The sequence below is a fragment of the Cryptomeria japonica genome, chromosome 9, assembly GCF_030272615.1.
Source record: "Cryptomeria japonica chromosome 9, Sugi_1.0, whole genome shotgun sequence".
Lineage (NCBI taxonomy): Eukaryota > Viridiplantae > Streptophyta > Pinopsida > Cupressales > Cupressaceae > Cryptomeria > Cryptomeria japonica.
This window is the reverse complement of record NC_081413.1, coordinates 638,320,008-638,336,746: the sequence shown is the minus strand read 5'-3', so window position 1 is coordinate 638,336,746 and position 16,739 is coordinate 638,320,008.

Here is a 16,739-nt window from a genome sequence, read left to right as displayed (position 1 = left end):
AAGTTCCTTTTTTTGTTCTGGGAAAGATTAGCAGGGACAACTTGGTCATGCAGGTAAGAGTAAATGTGGTTATAGTGAGATGAGTCATGTCCAATAATAAAACAGACCATCTGGGAGTCGAGAGAGTCATAGGTAGGCTAATGTAACTCTTCCACCAGGAATTCAAAGCAAAAATTAGATTCCTGTAGCTATGGTATAGATGCCAAGGTGGCCATTGCATCCATTGCTCTATTTGTTGATCTGGGGATCTACTGGAATGATACAAAGGTAAAGTATTTCTTGAGATCATCCACCATTCTCTTAGAATGCATCAGTTTCTCATCTCTTATCTGATATAGATCATTGATTTGGTTGATAATGAGTTGAGAATCTCAATAGATGTGTAATTCAACAATCTTCCACTTGATGGCCAACTTGATCTCATTTACCAAAGCTTCATATTTTGTAATGTTGTTTGTGCAAGGGAAGAGAATCTTGTAAGCTTTTGGGATTGAGTATTTTTGAGGAGTAATAAAAAGTATTTCGGCACCAAAACCATGTTGAGTGAAAGACCCATCAAAGAACATCTTCCATAATTGTTGAGTAAGGTGCATGATTGATTCATCCAGAAATTCTATATGCAGAGGTTGATTGTCTTTAAGTGGAGCATCAACAAGTTGGTCTGCAATAACCTGTCCTTTGATGGCTTTACATTCCACATATTCAATATCAAATTCCGTAAGAACCATGACCCATTTAGCTAGTCTTCCTGTGAGAGTTTCTTTATTGAGAAGATATATAAGTGGATCAATCTTAGCTACCAGCTTAATAGAGTGTGCTAACATATAGTGTCTTAATTTATGTGATGCAAAGACTAATGTCAGGTAGGCCTTTTCTATGATTGTATAGTTCATTTCATAGGACACCAATGTTCTACTGATATAATATATGACTCTTTCCTTTTTATTCTCATCCTGTTGTGCCAGAAGTGCCCCCAGTGAAGTATTTGTAGCTGATATGTATAAAATCAATGGCTTACCTTGAATCGGTGGCATCAATATGGGTGGATTAGAAAGATAATATTTGATTTGTTTTAGATGTTGTTCACAATATTTATCCCATTTGTATTGAACTCCTTTCCTTAATACCTTTGTGAGGGGTTGAGCTTTGTTTGCTAGCTGAGATATAAAGTGCCTTATTGATTGAAGACGTCCTTTTAAACTTCTCATTTGACTGATATTCTTGGGCGGAGGCATTTCCATTATAGCTTGGACCTTTTTAGGGTCAACCTTAATTCATTTCTTTGAAATTATGTAACCAGGCAATTTTCCTGATGTTACTCCAAATGCATACTTTTTAGGATTTAGCCGTAGCTTGAATCTTTCCATTCTATCCAGTATGAGGCCTAGCTCTTGAATATGCATATATCTCTTAATGGTTTTTACTAGGATGTCATCAACATAATCTTCCATGTTTTTGTGCATCATATCGTGGAAGGTAGTGGTTACTGCTCTTTGGTAAGTTGCTCTTGCATTCTTTAGCCCAAATGGAATAACATTCTAGCAAAAGGTTCCCCATGCACATGTGAGGGCTATCTTTTCTTGATCCTCAGGAGCTATCTTGATCTGATTGTAACCAGAGAATCCATCCATTAATGAATACATCTCATATCCAATAGTCATATCTACTATCATATCAATGTTGGGCAATGGAAAATCGTCTCTCGAACATTCTTTGTTGAGATCCCTGAAATCTGTGCAAACTATAATAGATTTGTCTGCCTTTGATACAGATACTATGTTTGATATCCATTCCGCATAGTCTATAGCTCTGATAAATCCAACTTTTAGCAATTTTTCTAGCTCAACCTTGACTAGCAGTGCCACATGAGGATGCATCTTATGAAGTTTTTGCTTGGCTGGTTTAACTCCTGGTGTAATAGAGAGATGATGCACGATGAGATCAGGATCTAGTCCAGGCATATCAGAGTATGTCCATGCAAAGTTGATCTTCTTTTTTGAAAAGAGGTTGCTGAAATATTTTAACTCTTCTGCTGATAGTGATTGAGCTAAATGAATGATATGTGGCATTTGTTGACTTCCAATATTGACTGGTTGAGTTGGTTCAATCAATATTGAAGATTTTTTCTTGGAAGTGACTTGGTAGAATATCAAGTATCTCACCTTTAGGTGCCTTAGAGAGGTTTTCACCTTTAGGTATGTCTTTTATTTTTACTATTTTATATTCTAACACTGCCACAATGTGGTTTTTGCCATCAAATCTCTTATTTTTCTTTTTTTTTGATTTTTGTGACTGAGATACTTGATATCTGTTTCAGTCATTTTCTCGCTTTTCTCACTAGTGGAAGAGTTCATTACTTCCACTACATTAAGATAACAGGATAGTGTGTAGTCATTAGCGAAGGTGGGTATATTCAAAGGTTGGTTATAAAGAGTATAGTCAATTAGTTTAGGATGTATCAAAGATAAAGTTTGAATAGGTTCAAGGGAGTTCACGGTACTCTCATCATGACTTTAGACCGACCAGTCAAGTTCCAGAAGACTACCTTGCGTAGGCACCTTGAGACCAGGAAGAGTTACAACATGATTATTGAGATTCATGTTAGTGTTTATTGGACCTAACCCAACTGACCTACTCCTAGTGTCGTCTCCTACTTTAGAATGGACTACATACCATGGTGTGACAGTAACAGAGTCCGTAGACAACATCTCAATATTCATGACAGAGTAGTCATAATGTGTTGTTGAATAGTTGTTGTTATAAATAGAGCTTCGGTTTGAGTGAAAAGTGGACCTTTATTTGTATCTGGAATACACAACACTTCAATTAAGTCACTAGATGCATGGTTAGTAAATCAATAATCAATGAATAATAAACCATTACAAAGCGATCCATTACCTTCTAGTAGATGCAAGTTTAGATTGCTCTCAGATTGCTAAGCTATCCAATGACTAGACAACACCTAAACAAAGGATTTTTAAATCTATGAGCTAAATGGATGCAAGATGTAAGATAGATATGGAAGATTAATCTAACATGATTTAAACAATATATGAATATTTAAGCTAAATGATTTAAGCAATATGAAATAGCTAATATGTAATATCTCAATGTAAATTCTCAATGAACCTAGAACAAAAACAACATAATAACAATATATTCTGCAGGATTTTTTGAATGAGAGATGAGAGCCTAAATTTATAGAAAAATCAGAAAGAAACCAATGACTGAGATCAAATGATGATGAGCTATCAATATTTTCCAAGAGGAAGCACAATCCGAGTGAATTGATGTGATTGGATGCTTCTCTCAGTTTTAAAGGAAATTAAACTAAAATTAAGATAAAATCGGAAAAAAACTGATTTATTCTCTATTTCAATCAATTTTAATATTTAATAGTTTTAATTGCTTTCTCTGAGATTATTTATCAATTTTTAATTTGTTTTTCAAGATTATCCCCAATTGATTTCTTTTCTCAATTTTAAATTCTTTTCTTTTCAATTAATTCATTTTTTGATGATTTAATGGCAAATTGATTTATTTAATTAAATATGCTAGGATATTCAATAAAGTAAATAGGATAATTATTGAAAAATGATTTACTTGGAATGATCATTTAATTAAATAAATATTTAATTAATGTTGGTTGATTAATTTTGCCATGTGACATTTGATGATTAAAGAAATTAATTGTGTGCTCAAGATTTATTTAATTGTCTTTGGTTAGGACCTTGGTGATGTTGTCAAGATTAGGGGCTCATGGTTTAGATGGCCATTTTTAGAGTATTACACAAGCAGATAAGGAAATGGATCTTCTTTCCACAAACTTTGATAAAATACATCATGCTACGAATAATAAAATCCCCTACCTCTTTCATTTGAGAAAAAAAAACAAGTGAACAAGGATGGAACCTGGATTTGAATGAAGAACTTATTGAAGGATTCGCCTGCAATCTCTTAGCTAGTCTTCTTCAACTCCTCCTTGTAGCTTCCTCCAAAAGTCTTTGAAAAATCATATCTTCTACCATACAAAGTATTCACAAAATCCTACTACAACTACTAACATGAAATTCATGAATACTTTTTCATCCAAAACAACTCTCCCTTAATTTGAAAACTGGAATCCATTATATGGAAAAATGAGTCATTTCCCACTACTAAAGGAATTAATTGATTAGAGATTCTTTTTTTCCAAAATAAACTTCATGCAAAATTAATTATTGACAAAGTGGGGGTTACATGTGAGAAATGGAATTTGAAAAGTCTCTTCCAGAAACTTCTCATTTTCTCCTACGACATGTGTTAAATTGATATTTCAATAATTAAATACTTTTTCAATTAAATTTATGACCTCATATGTGTCATTGCTTGTTAATTATTTTTATTTAAAATCCCAACCATATTCAATTTATCTTATCTATCTAACATTACTCATAGAATCAATAATACAATAACAGTAGTAGTAACAATAATAGTAATATTAATAATAATAGTAGTAGTTGTTGTAAAAATAATAATAATAATTATGATGATAATAATGATGAGAATAATAAGAATAATAAGAATAATCAAGTCTTACAAAGTTTGGAAAAGAGGGTTGTGCACATCTATTATCTTTTTAGGAACAACATCAATTCTGTAAGAGTGTAAGAGTTGATAAATTTAATAGCTAATTCATATTGTCAAATACATTAAGACTCCTTGATTTCATAATTCCTCATAATGAGTTCCTACAAGAAGTTGAGTCCACATAAAGTGCCTAAAGTGAAAGTGTTGTTAGTGATTTTTAATGTATGTCACAATTGATCTAAAATTTTGAAACACTTGAAAAATAAATCTCAAAAAAGTTCAATAATATGAAATGTAGGACTCCAAGTCTAGTTTTCAAATATGTAATTTATGTTAATACTTGGATGATATAAATTGGTTTTCAAAAGGGATTTCTAAAAACCATTGTTTAAAAATCTTTGTTTTAGAATCATACCATGCATGTGTACGACCATATTTTGATCTAAATAAAAGTTTTGTTTTTTTTAATTGTCTTGGGAAAGAATTTGTAAGACACTAAAGATTGTTGAGGATATTTTTTTGTAATTTTTTTATTAATTATTTATTGGTCCTAGTTGTTGTTTTAAAAACCCCTCGTGTACAACCACCATAATTAGACCTAAACTTATCATTTTTAAAAAAAAAATTTCATTCTAAAAAGAATTTTATGTAGATTAATGACATAATTGTTTTTCAAAAAATGTAAAAACTATAAAGTTATTAAATAAATAAGAAAACCTAATATTTCAAGTTTGTGGACCAATTTCACTACAAATTAATTGAAAAAGATAAAATATAATCAAATCCTAAAAAACAATACATATTTGAAACCCACACAACATAATCTATAATTTGGGTTTAAATTTCGTTGAAAAATTCTATAAAAAGGGCATTGGACATATGCTAGAAGTCTGTATTTTGTTATGTCATTGATCCAACCTTGTACTTGCAGGTCCAAGGCTAAGGGTTGGGCTTGCCATGCCTTTCTTGACCTAGAATTTGATGCATAGGGCGGGTTCGGTTTTAAAATTTTAAATAATGAGCACTCATTATAGAAACAGTTCCCATTACTTAAACAAGTGCATGTTACTTAATAGAATGAGTGCTTGTTTAAAATAACAGGAACCCGTTATATTTTTGCTTGTTATTTTTTTGTGGTAGGTGCCCATTATTCAGACTAATGCCCATTTCAAATATAGTTGTGACTTGTCAACTCTTTTTAAAAATGATAGAGGAGCATGATTAAACAACTTCTTATTGATATCAATATGGTTGACGAAGAATATTATACAAGTTTTGGCTTGTACTTGGCTTATGTAGCATTTTATATTTTGTTAGATTTGAAGAGAAGTCAAGTATTATAGGAATTTTGAAGCTAAATTGTACATTCTTTATTTGTAAGCTTCATAACTCTCCTATAAACTCTTCTGACTGCTAGATAAACATGGAAATCTAAGCATCATTTTCAAAAATTTGCTAGGTTTGATCATTATCTGGTATTGCTAGTCTCTCTATTATTTTTTCTATCTTTCTTTCTTCAACAGTGATCCTTTCTAGGCAGTGAGTCTTCTAGCAATAAGCCTTTATGGGTAGTGGACATTTTGGTAGTTAGCCATCCTTTGTAAAAATCACCTTTATCGGTGTCACCTTAATCGATGTTTTCGTATTGAGAATTATCATTCTCCATGATTTTTCCCTTCTTGGGTTTTCCATGTAAATTCTGGTGTTCTTTGTGTCCGAGTTATTGTGTGCATATGCTTTCATCATTATCTATCTTGATTAATTCTGCTAATTATTTCAGATTTGTGAATCAAGTTTAAAGAGGATTTTAATTGTCAACTAGTTCACCCCCCCATCTTAGTTTCCCAGATATTCAACAATTGGTATCAGAGCTTTGGTTCCTTGGTATAGCGCTTAACCACTTGAAGTAGATCCTGATTTGATGGCACACAAATTATCTATCCCTATCTTTGAAGGATTTGATTATAGTTTCTATAAAATTTAAGATGAGAGGTTATCTAGTGTCTTTGGGTTACAACACTTGGAAGGTGGTGGAGGCTAAATATGTACAATAGACAAATGGTCTTACAACTCCAAATGAGATTCAATTCTATGAAGAAAATGAAAAGGCAAGGTATGCTACTTTTAGTGCATTATCAAAAATTTAATTGACAAAAGTTATTTCCTTGAATACTGCTTATAAGGTTTGGTAGAAGCTAAAAGAAATCTATGAAGGAAGTGAGAGAGTTAAGTTGACAAAGAGGTTGACAGCTAAGTGAAGGTATGAAAACTTGAAGATGGAAGAAGGAGAAGATATAGTACGCCATTTTGATAAGGTTGACAGTGCAGTGAATGAAATCAGAGAACTTAGAGGCACTTTGAAAATGAAGATGTAATTAACAAAATCTTGATGACTGTACCAGTGAGTTATAGTGATAAGATCTCATCTATTGAAGAAACCTATGATCAAAAGAAGTTCACTAGAGAGAAGCTATTTGATACCCTGACTGTATTTGATGTGAGAAAGTTTGAAACTGATAGACAAATTAGAGATAACATTCAAAGCATATGAAGATGATCTGGATGATGATAGCCTAGATGATATGGAAGAAAACTTTGTGAGGAAATTGAAGAAAGGTACCGACAAGTATAAAGGTATGTTACCCTTTAAATATTTTATATGTAGAAAAATTGCTCACATAGCTACCAGATGTTCTGAAAAGGGGCCAAGACAAAATCTTAGAGAAAATAAAGTAAAGTTCAATAAGAAAGCCTATTATGTTAAGGATAATGTTGGCATTTCAGATGATGAATCATATTATGAAGAAGGTGATTGTTTATTTTTGGTAGAAAAGGATGCACCTAGGTTTGACATTTATAAGACTATTGCTACTACATTTCATGCTAGAATAGATAAGAATGAATGGTTGATTGATAGTGGATGCAAAAATTATATGACTAGTGATAAGAGTGAGTTCATAAAGCTTGAAAAATATGATGTAGGTTTTGTTAGGTTCGAAGCTGGTCAGACAACACAAATTGTTGGGATTAGTTTAATTACTTTTGATGGAAAGCATAACACTGACAATGTCTACTATGTGAAGGGTTTGCATCATAATCTTTTGAGTGTTGGAAATATGTGCGAAAATGGGTATAATGTTGTTTTTCAGGATAATGGATGTGAGATCTCAAAGGAGTCCGGAATGGTTATTGCAGTTGGAAGAAGGACAAATGGAAATATGTATCAACTGGAAGGAGTTACAAGACACTGTTTATTATCTCAACTTGATGATAGCTGGCTATGGAACCAGAAGATGTGTCATATCAACTTTGATAATATGGTGTAGATCAGTTCAAGGAGTGCAGTGATAGATTTATCCAGATTGACCAAATTGGATAACAAAATTTGCAAGGAATGTCAAGTAGGAAAGTTGACAAAGAGCACATTTAGAGGAAAATAGTATTCATCCACCAGATTACTGGATTTGGTACACACAGATCTATGGGGTCTGACCAGAACAAGGATCTTGCAAGGTGAGAGGTATTTCATGTTATTGATTGATGATTATTCTAGAATGACTTGGGTTGCATTTTTCAGAGAGAAGTCTGAGGCATTAGATAAATTCAAGATATTCAAGGAAAAAGTTGAGAATGAAGTGATAGGAAAATCAAGTGTTTAAGGTCTGCTAGAGTAGGAGAATTTATTTCTAATGAGTTTAATGATTTATGTGAGAAACATGGTATTAGAAGATAGTTATCTACCCCCCGAACATCACAGGAGAATGGAGTAGTAGAAAGGATGAACCGAACTATACAAGAGCCAACTAGAACTATGATGAAAGGAGAAGGAATACTAGAAGTTTTCAAGTTGAAAGATGATCCAAACATCATTTGCAGATTGAAGAAGGCCCTATATGGATTGAAAAAAGACCCTCAAGCTTGGTATGGAATGCTAGACAAGTGCCTGATTGATCAAGGATTTCAAAAAGGTTTGGCTAACAACAATTTATCTTTCAAGACTGATTTAGGTAAAATCCTAATTGTCATAGTATACGTTGATGATATAATATTTGGAGGAAATGAAGGTATGTGTGGAAGATTTGCTAATGAGATGCAAAAGGAATTTTAGATGTCCATGATTGGTGAGCTAAATTTATTCCTTGGTTTGCAAGTTAATCAGAATGATAAAGGAATTTTTATTTCTCAGTCTAAGTACATTAAAGACTTGTTAGAGAAGTTTGGGTTGGAGAATTCCAAACTGGTGTGTACACCTATGACCATTGGATGCAATTTAACAAAAGATGATAAATCTCCTAAGGCATATGCAAGTCAGTACAGGTCAATGATTGGAGGACTCTTATATTTGACTACTACCAAATTGGATATCACGTATGTAGTATGTTTGGTAGCCATATTTCAGAAAGAACCACATCATGTGGTAGTAAAAAGGATTTTCAGATATCTAAAAGGAACAAAAGAATTTGGTTTGTGGTATCCCATGAGTTTAGATTTTACCCTGATAGCTTATACAGATGCAAACTAGGCTAGGAGTGTTGATCATAGGAAAAGTACAAGTGGGGGAGAATTCTTTCTTGGCTCCTAATTAGTTGCTTGGTCGAGTATGAAGCAGGATTATGTCTCTATCTACAACTGAAGTAGAATACATTTTGACATCTTCATGTTGCACACAAATTTCATGGATGAAGTAGATTTTGAAGGAAATTGGTGTAAATTTTGATGACCCTATCTCAATTATGTGTGACAATACTAATGCAATAAATATTTCAAATAATATAGTACAACATTCTAGAACAAAGCACATATCCATTCGATACCACTTCTTGAGGGAAAAAGTGTTGGATAATGAAGTAAGACTTGAATATGTACCTATAGAGGAACATATTGGAGATATCTTCACTTAGACATTATGTAAAGATACTTTTGAGTATCTCCGACAGAAGTTAGGGGTATTACCCCTTCCCAATTTGAACTAATGTGCATTTGGATGTGCATTGGTCCAGTGAGCAACTTGCATATTCTTTTTCTGGACTGATGCTTGAGTGCTTCCTCTAAGGGGAAGCAGGAGTGAGTTTCGTAGGGGGAGTTTTGCCTGCCTTTGTCATTGTTGTCAGAGGGGAGAGAGAGAGAGAGAGAGAGAGAGAGAGAGAGAGAGAGAGAGAGAGAGAGAGAGAGAGAGAGTACGATGTGTGTTGACATGCTTATTCATGTTGATGGATGTTGCCATCAATGACGAAGGGGGAGATTGTTAGCATTATGTTGTATGTTGTCATTGATGTCAAATCATGTGGTCCGGTTAGGTCTAGATGTGATATATTGAGCAATAGTGAAAGTTTGGTATGTATGTGATGTCGATGGCTATTTGGTGATTTCCTAGAAGATTTGGATTTTAATAAGATGTGTTGCTGATTTTACTCAATGCTATTTTTAGGTTTGACTTGATTCAAAAGTTGAGGTGTTGATTTGGAAGTTGAGGATGTGTAACGACATTTTTGTTTTGGGTCTGGCATTGGTGATGTATATAACGTGTTGATATGTTCGATGAGGAACATTGTTATGTGGTCTACTTCTCATTCCTTCCCACCAACATAATGTTTTAGTAGTGACCTATTTTAGATCTTTGTCTTGGTTGACTTGGAATATTATGTTTTTCCAGAGATAGTATATGTATGTGTATGATCTAGATGAGTTAGTGTGGTAGTTTTTGTGAATGGCTAGTTGTGCAAAAGATATGCATGAGATTGGAAGAATCCAGTTGTTGTTGTGAAGTGTGTTGCAGATGGTTACCAGAAGTAGTTTCAGAAAAGAATATTGTGTTTTAGTGGTGGATTTTCTTTTCTATCTTTCTTTCTTCGGCAGTGACCCTTTTTGGGTAGTGAGTCCTTTAACAGTAAGCCTTTCTTGGTAGTGATCCCTCCTATAGTGAGACATCCTTTGTAAAAATCACCTTAACTTGTGTTTTCATATTGAGAACTAACATTCTCTATGGTTTTTCCCTTCTTGGGTTTTCCACGTAAATTTTGGTGTTCTTTGTGTTTGATTTATTGTGTGCATATGCTTTCATGATTATCTGTCTTGATTAATTTTGCTAATTATTCCAAACATGTGAATAAAGTTTAAAGAGGATTTTTTAACTGATTTACCCCCCCTCAGTTATCCAAATATTCAACAAGAAACAGGTCAAATATTGGAGAAATGTCAATTATGATGACTTCCTGAGGAACCGTGATAATAGGACAAGAATATAAGGTCAATGGGAGATCCTTAATTATTCCTAGAGCTTGGACTTTCTTTCCATCTAGTTGAATAATTTATCATTCTAGGGGTTCATATTCAATTTTAAGAGGTTCTACACTTTATTCTGACTAACAGATGTACTATCCCCTAAATCTATCATGGAATTATGTAGCAATTTATCCCTTATCAAAAGTGTCAAGAAAAAGGGCATGGGTTTCAAATTTCTTACCTCTTCTCTCTTTTTTTCTTCACTTGAATTTATAAATGCAGCTGGTGGCTATAATTGGGTGGGATTTGTCTATCTCATCCCTTTCTCTTTTGCTTGTTCATAAGCATATTTTGCTCTATCTTGTTGTTCCCTATTTTTGAGTGCCTCTTTCACCAATTGTTGGAGTACGATACCACTGAGAGGGGGGGGGGGGGCTGAATCAATGGTATATAAAATCAAAATGACCTTGACTTAAACTTTTACAACTTTGATTTTAACCTGAGTGAATGTAAAGACCACAATTAGATCATAGAGACTAGGAACATTATAGAAACCCAAGAGCTGAAATATTTATAAGATAACATAATTTTAAGCCAACTTTAAAAACTATGTCACATGATAAGTAAATGAACATGAGGAACAAGCACATCGGTGATAATGATAACTCATAACACAAATATTATCTGGAGTAAAAAACCCTCATGGGGACTAAAAACCACTTGAAAGTGCCTCATTGGCTTATTTAGAAAATGCCTCACTGGCAGAGTCTCACTGACTACAATGTGTCTCACTGATAATTAAATGTGTCTCACTAGCTATCCAACAATATCATATCATCATAATTCTGATACAAATACAAAGTACCATCTCTATTTCAATTCACAACATCTTCTGATCTCACATCACTTGAGATTCAAAAGCAATAATCAATACAATATACTATTGCATATAGTTTTGGTATACACAATAATATATTGTATTTACAATTCCAAATGAATCAACTGCTTAATATCAAATGAATAAACTTTCCAATGTCAAATGAATCAACTTTCTAATGCAATGCAAGTGCTATATACAAAACTTTCATGTATTGATCAAAAGATATGCTTCTTTTTACATGCCAATGTATCTCTTAACAAAGTATAAAACAAAGTACAAATTACACTGATATATCTATTTTCCACACCATCACAATGAATGCCTTCAATATTATGCATAAATAGTGTTCTTTGTTTTCGAACTGAAATAAATTTGCCATCATAATAAAATTGTCTTCCAATAACAAACAACTGAATGAACTGTTATGCCTTTACTATCTTAACAAAAACCTATTATAACTTTTCTTTAGACAAATATGGCACAACAAACCCAAGAGAAGACTCACAAAAAAAACCCACCCTGAATTAAGGTATCAAAGATAGGGTTGTGATACAAATATTTTCATGACCATACATACAAATGCTAACCCCATGACTAGTGTTTGAGTACATAAACTATTGTGAACCATGAACACAAGTACAAACCTTGGACATAGTTTATTTAACCCAAATAGACCTTTTCACAACAACACATATAGCAGTCTTAACCTCATAACACAAAGTTAATGCAAACCTGAACTAGGGTTACAAAACAAAACCCAAGAACTAGTTTACTCATGCATGAAGGAAATTTGAAGATAGACAAACTAATAATAGTTCTTCACTAGTTTAGACAAATAAATAAATTTCAAAACAAAAACAAAAAATACACTTCAATCCTTTATGGTTAATGAAAACAAGATGATCTAGAAAGAATAAACCTATCACTGCCACTAAAGACATCAAAGATCTTTGTTGATGGAGAGAATCCAAATTTCAACTATCTGTGCCCTAGGTACCAAAATCCTCATGAATAACTTCCAACTGATTGTCAAACTGACTGTCATTTCCCGTGCTTCTTAGCACTCACAAAAAGATGCATCATTATTGAACAAAATTGCCCATTGATACTTATTAACAATCATACTGACTGTAGCTAGGGTTTCACAAACAATGTGCTCGACAATGAGTATGCCTTCCAAAACTTACATTAAACCAAAGTGAATAATGTGCTTGATATACACCTTTTCTTTAATCACAAGTACGCCAACCCTAATTAAAGGGTATTATGGAACGATATTTTTTCCCATTTTGACAAATGAAACGAATGTTGGCATATGCACACTCCAATGAGACATTGTATGTGATTGAAGGTTTTGTCATTGATGGAAACCTTACAATCCTATGGCACCGGCAAGGCATTACACCAGCAATAGATTACATCAGCAAGATAGTTCACCGACATCAACAGATCACACTCTACATCGGCACAGAGAAAGGAAGCATACCGACATAGAGGCTGACAGGATTTTTGTTATATTATATTTTGTTTATTATTGTAAAAACCTTGTAAGCTGACTTGGCAAGTTGTAAAATGACTCTTATATATAAAAGAGATCATTGTAGACATTTTGTAAGGTATGTAAGCGAAAAAGGAAGATATTAGGCAGACCTATTATGCAAAATATAGGTTAAAGGTTTTATGTAAAGAATAGAGCAGAAACCGGTACTAGATCAAGCATTATAGATGCTATTCTAAAGAAGTACAAGATCTTGGATTTGTATAATCCACATTGTAAGTCAGTGAGACTTCCCATTGATCAGTGAGCTCTAGGCAGTTGGCCTTCTTGCATGTGCAGGCCCCCTTTTGTAAGTAATATTCTCTTATTGGCTAGTAAGTGGATATTGTGGGTCATAAATCCCACCGAGGTTTTTGCCACATCGGGTTTCCTCGTTAAATCCTTGTGTCATGGTGTGCTTTTCAAGTGGATGTTTTTTATTAAATTATTTCTTGCATACCGGTACATTGTTATAATATGTTTTGCATGTTTTAAATTGAGAAATTCTAATTACCGGTTAGATATTGATTCACCCCTCCCTCTCAACATCTGTAAGTTTCCTAACAATTGGTATCTGAGCCTGGTCCTCTATTTTCAGAAGCCTAACAACTTGAGGAAGATCTTGACACTGTTAAAGATGGAAAATTGGATGAAGCAACTTGAAGTAGCTCTCTCAGACTATGATACAGAAAAATTGAAAAATATCAAACTAGAAGATGATCTAAAAGTAGCTTAGGATATAATTCAGGCACTTCAAGAGAATCTTACTATTGCAAGAAATAAGAGAAGATAACTTTGTGAAAAGATGCAAAATGAGAATGACGAAAAGGAATCACTTAATGATATGTTAAGTAAGCTGAAACTGGAGAACATAACTACAAAGAATGAGATGCAGGATATGACTATAAGATTTTGTAAAGAAATTGAGGATAGGAAGAAGAATGAAGAAGAATTGACTAGAAGACTGAGTGATGCAGCAAATGAGAACACAAGAATTATCTATGAAAATGATTTATTGAAGATAGATCTGATGCACACTCAGAATGACTCCAATGAACTGATGAGGCAGAAAGAAGTCTTAGAAAGAGAACTAGAAACTACAAATCAACATAAAGAAAAATTCAAGAAAAGCTCAGAGGAACTTGGCACCTTCCCAAAGAATCAAAAATCTGAGGGTGACACTTATGGAATTGGCTTTGAAGTTGGTGAAAGCTCCGGTACTACAAATACTCAGGATCATAGCAAACTGGTAAGGCAACCTAATACTTATAAATTCAATGGAAAATGCTTTAACTGTAATAAGTATGGTCATAGAGAAAATGAATGTAGATCTAGAAATTATTAGAATATCAACACACCCACCGGTCAATGTTCAAAATGCAACAAAGCTGGTCACAACTCTAAAAATTATAGAATGAATGTGAGATGTTATGTTTGTGGATGATTTGGACATTTATCTAATCAATGCAGAACACAAACCAGCATAGGTTATGGGAAAGCTATTCAGAAGAATAATGTGACTTGTTATGCATGTAACAAGATTGGGCATATTGCAAAATTCTATAGAAGTGAAGGATCACCGATAGACAACAAAAGTTCTAGCTTGAAAGGTAAAGAAAAAGTTGAAGAGGTTAAGCAAGAATTCTCAAAAAAATGGATTAGAAAAGATGATCTAAATATTGGGAATACTCCTCCACCGGTAGAACCAATCAATGCTTCACCGGTAGGACAGAGTGATGCTTCACCGGTAGGACAGAGTGATGCTCCACTGGTAGGAAGTTCTTCATCAAATTGAAGAAAGTTTCCTTGAGGGTTTGGCAATCTAATGACACATGTGATATTATTCCCTCGATTAGAGATGAGAAGTTGGAAATTACTTCACTGCCGGCAGACAATGTAAAGTGAATACTTAACCGGCATACATTTAATGTGGTAGATGGAAAATTAACACTATAAATTTGTGGTTTTGGCTCCATTTCATTTCACCGTGATTTCAAACATTCGTAGAGCATGAAATTTGCAGAGCTAAGGAACTTCAATCAAAGAGATGAATTACTTCAAGCAATCAATCCATCCAAGATAGAAAAAGGTATTTATCATCATGGCATCCACCTCTGCACTTGAATATATAGCAAACCCTACTGTAGTCGAGGTCATAAAATGCCCTAGGCCTATATTTCAACTAGTTCCCAAAGTAGCAAAGAAAGATGACAATATAGGTGCTTTCTCACAAATACCAAAAGGAGTTGTTTATGCTGAAGACCCTAGAATTTACATTCACTGCAACATAGAGGAATTGGGAGATGAAGAGATCAAAACTATGTATAAAACTGTCATATGTGATAATTCTAGAAATGTGAAACCGGAACATAAAATCATTGAAACCCTAGGATTTACTGAAATCCTCTACATTCTTGAATTTCCCAAGATGTGATTAGGATAGTCTTAAGCAGGGTACATGGTGAATTTTTCTGGTTAGATGCAATTCACAAAATCACAAAGGAAGCTGTGGAAGTTGTCACAGGGTTACCGACCATCGGTAAAAGGCTAGACAAAACTAAGAAGGTCTCCAATGACCTATTTACTAAGCTAACTGGTGCTACATCTGATAAAAGGTCCCTAAGAGTCAATGATGTAACTGACATCAATGTAAGGTTTATCAGCATGATATTAGGGTACAAGGCAACTCATGCAAATAGACTCAATTCAGCTTCAAGTTTATGCATTAAAAGTGCTTATGACATGATCACAGATAATGCAAAAATTGATATATGTGAGTGGTTGAAGGATGAGTTAATTGACAACCTAGGCAAGATTAAGAAGGATAAGAAAGGAACTTTTGCGTTTGGGAATTTGCTAGTATGTTTGATGCTACATATAACCAAACAAGTTCTTGGTATAGGCTACAAAGAACTTGGATTTGATATACCGGTAGGTAAACAACTAACTGAATTATTCAACAATATGGGAGAAGATAAGGAAAACAACATCCATGATTTCTTTCAAGCACTTAAGGCCAAAATGAAGAAGAGAATCAAATTATCACAAAAGATTGCTGACAAATATAAGGATGAAATATGTTTTGTAATAAAAAAGGATGAAATTTGGATGGAAGCAGTCATCCCAAGAACAATCTAGGTAACAGAGATGGGCTACAAGATAGATGATCACATAATTGAGACTTATGCTAAAGCACTTCTGGAAGCACCAAACGAACCAAAGGAAGAAGTATTTGGTAGTGCTGAGACTATAGAAAAACAAATACAATCTAAGACAAGAGTGAAAAAGGTTGAAACTACAAACTCTACTAACATCTTGACAACCTTTGTCATTGATGCCAAAGGGGAAGTAGTGGTATGAGAAAATCCAATATCACAGGAATCATATGCTCAGGGGGAGCACACATTTTTGGTAACAATTTTTGGACTTCACATTTTTGGATACACTTTTGAAATTTCTCATGAGTGTTGCCATCAATGCCAAAGGGGGAGATTGTTGGCATATGCACACTCCAATTAGACATTGTATGTG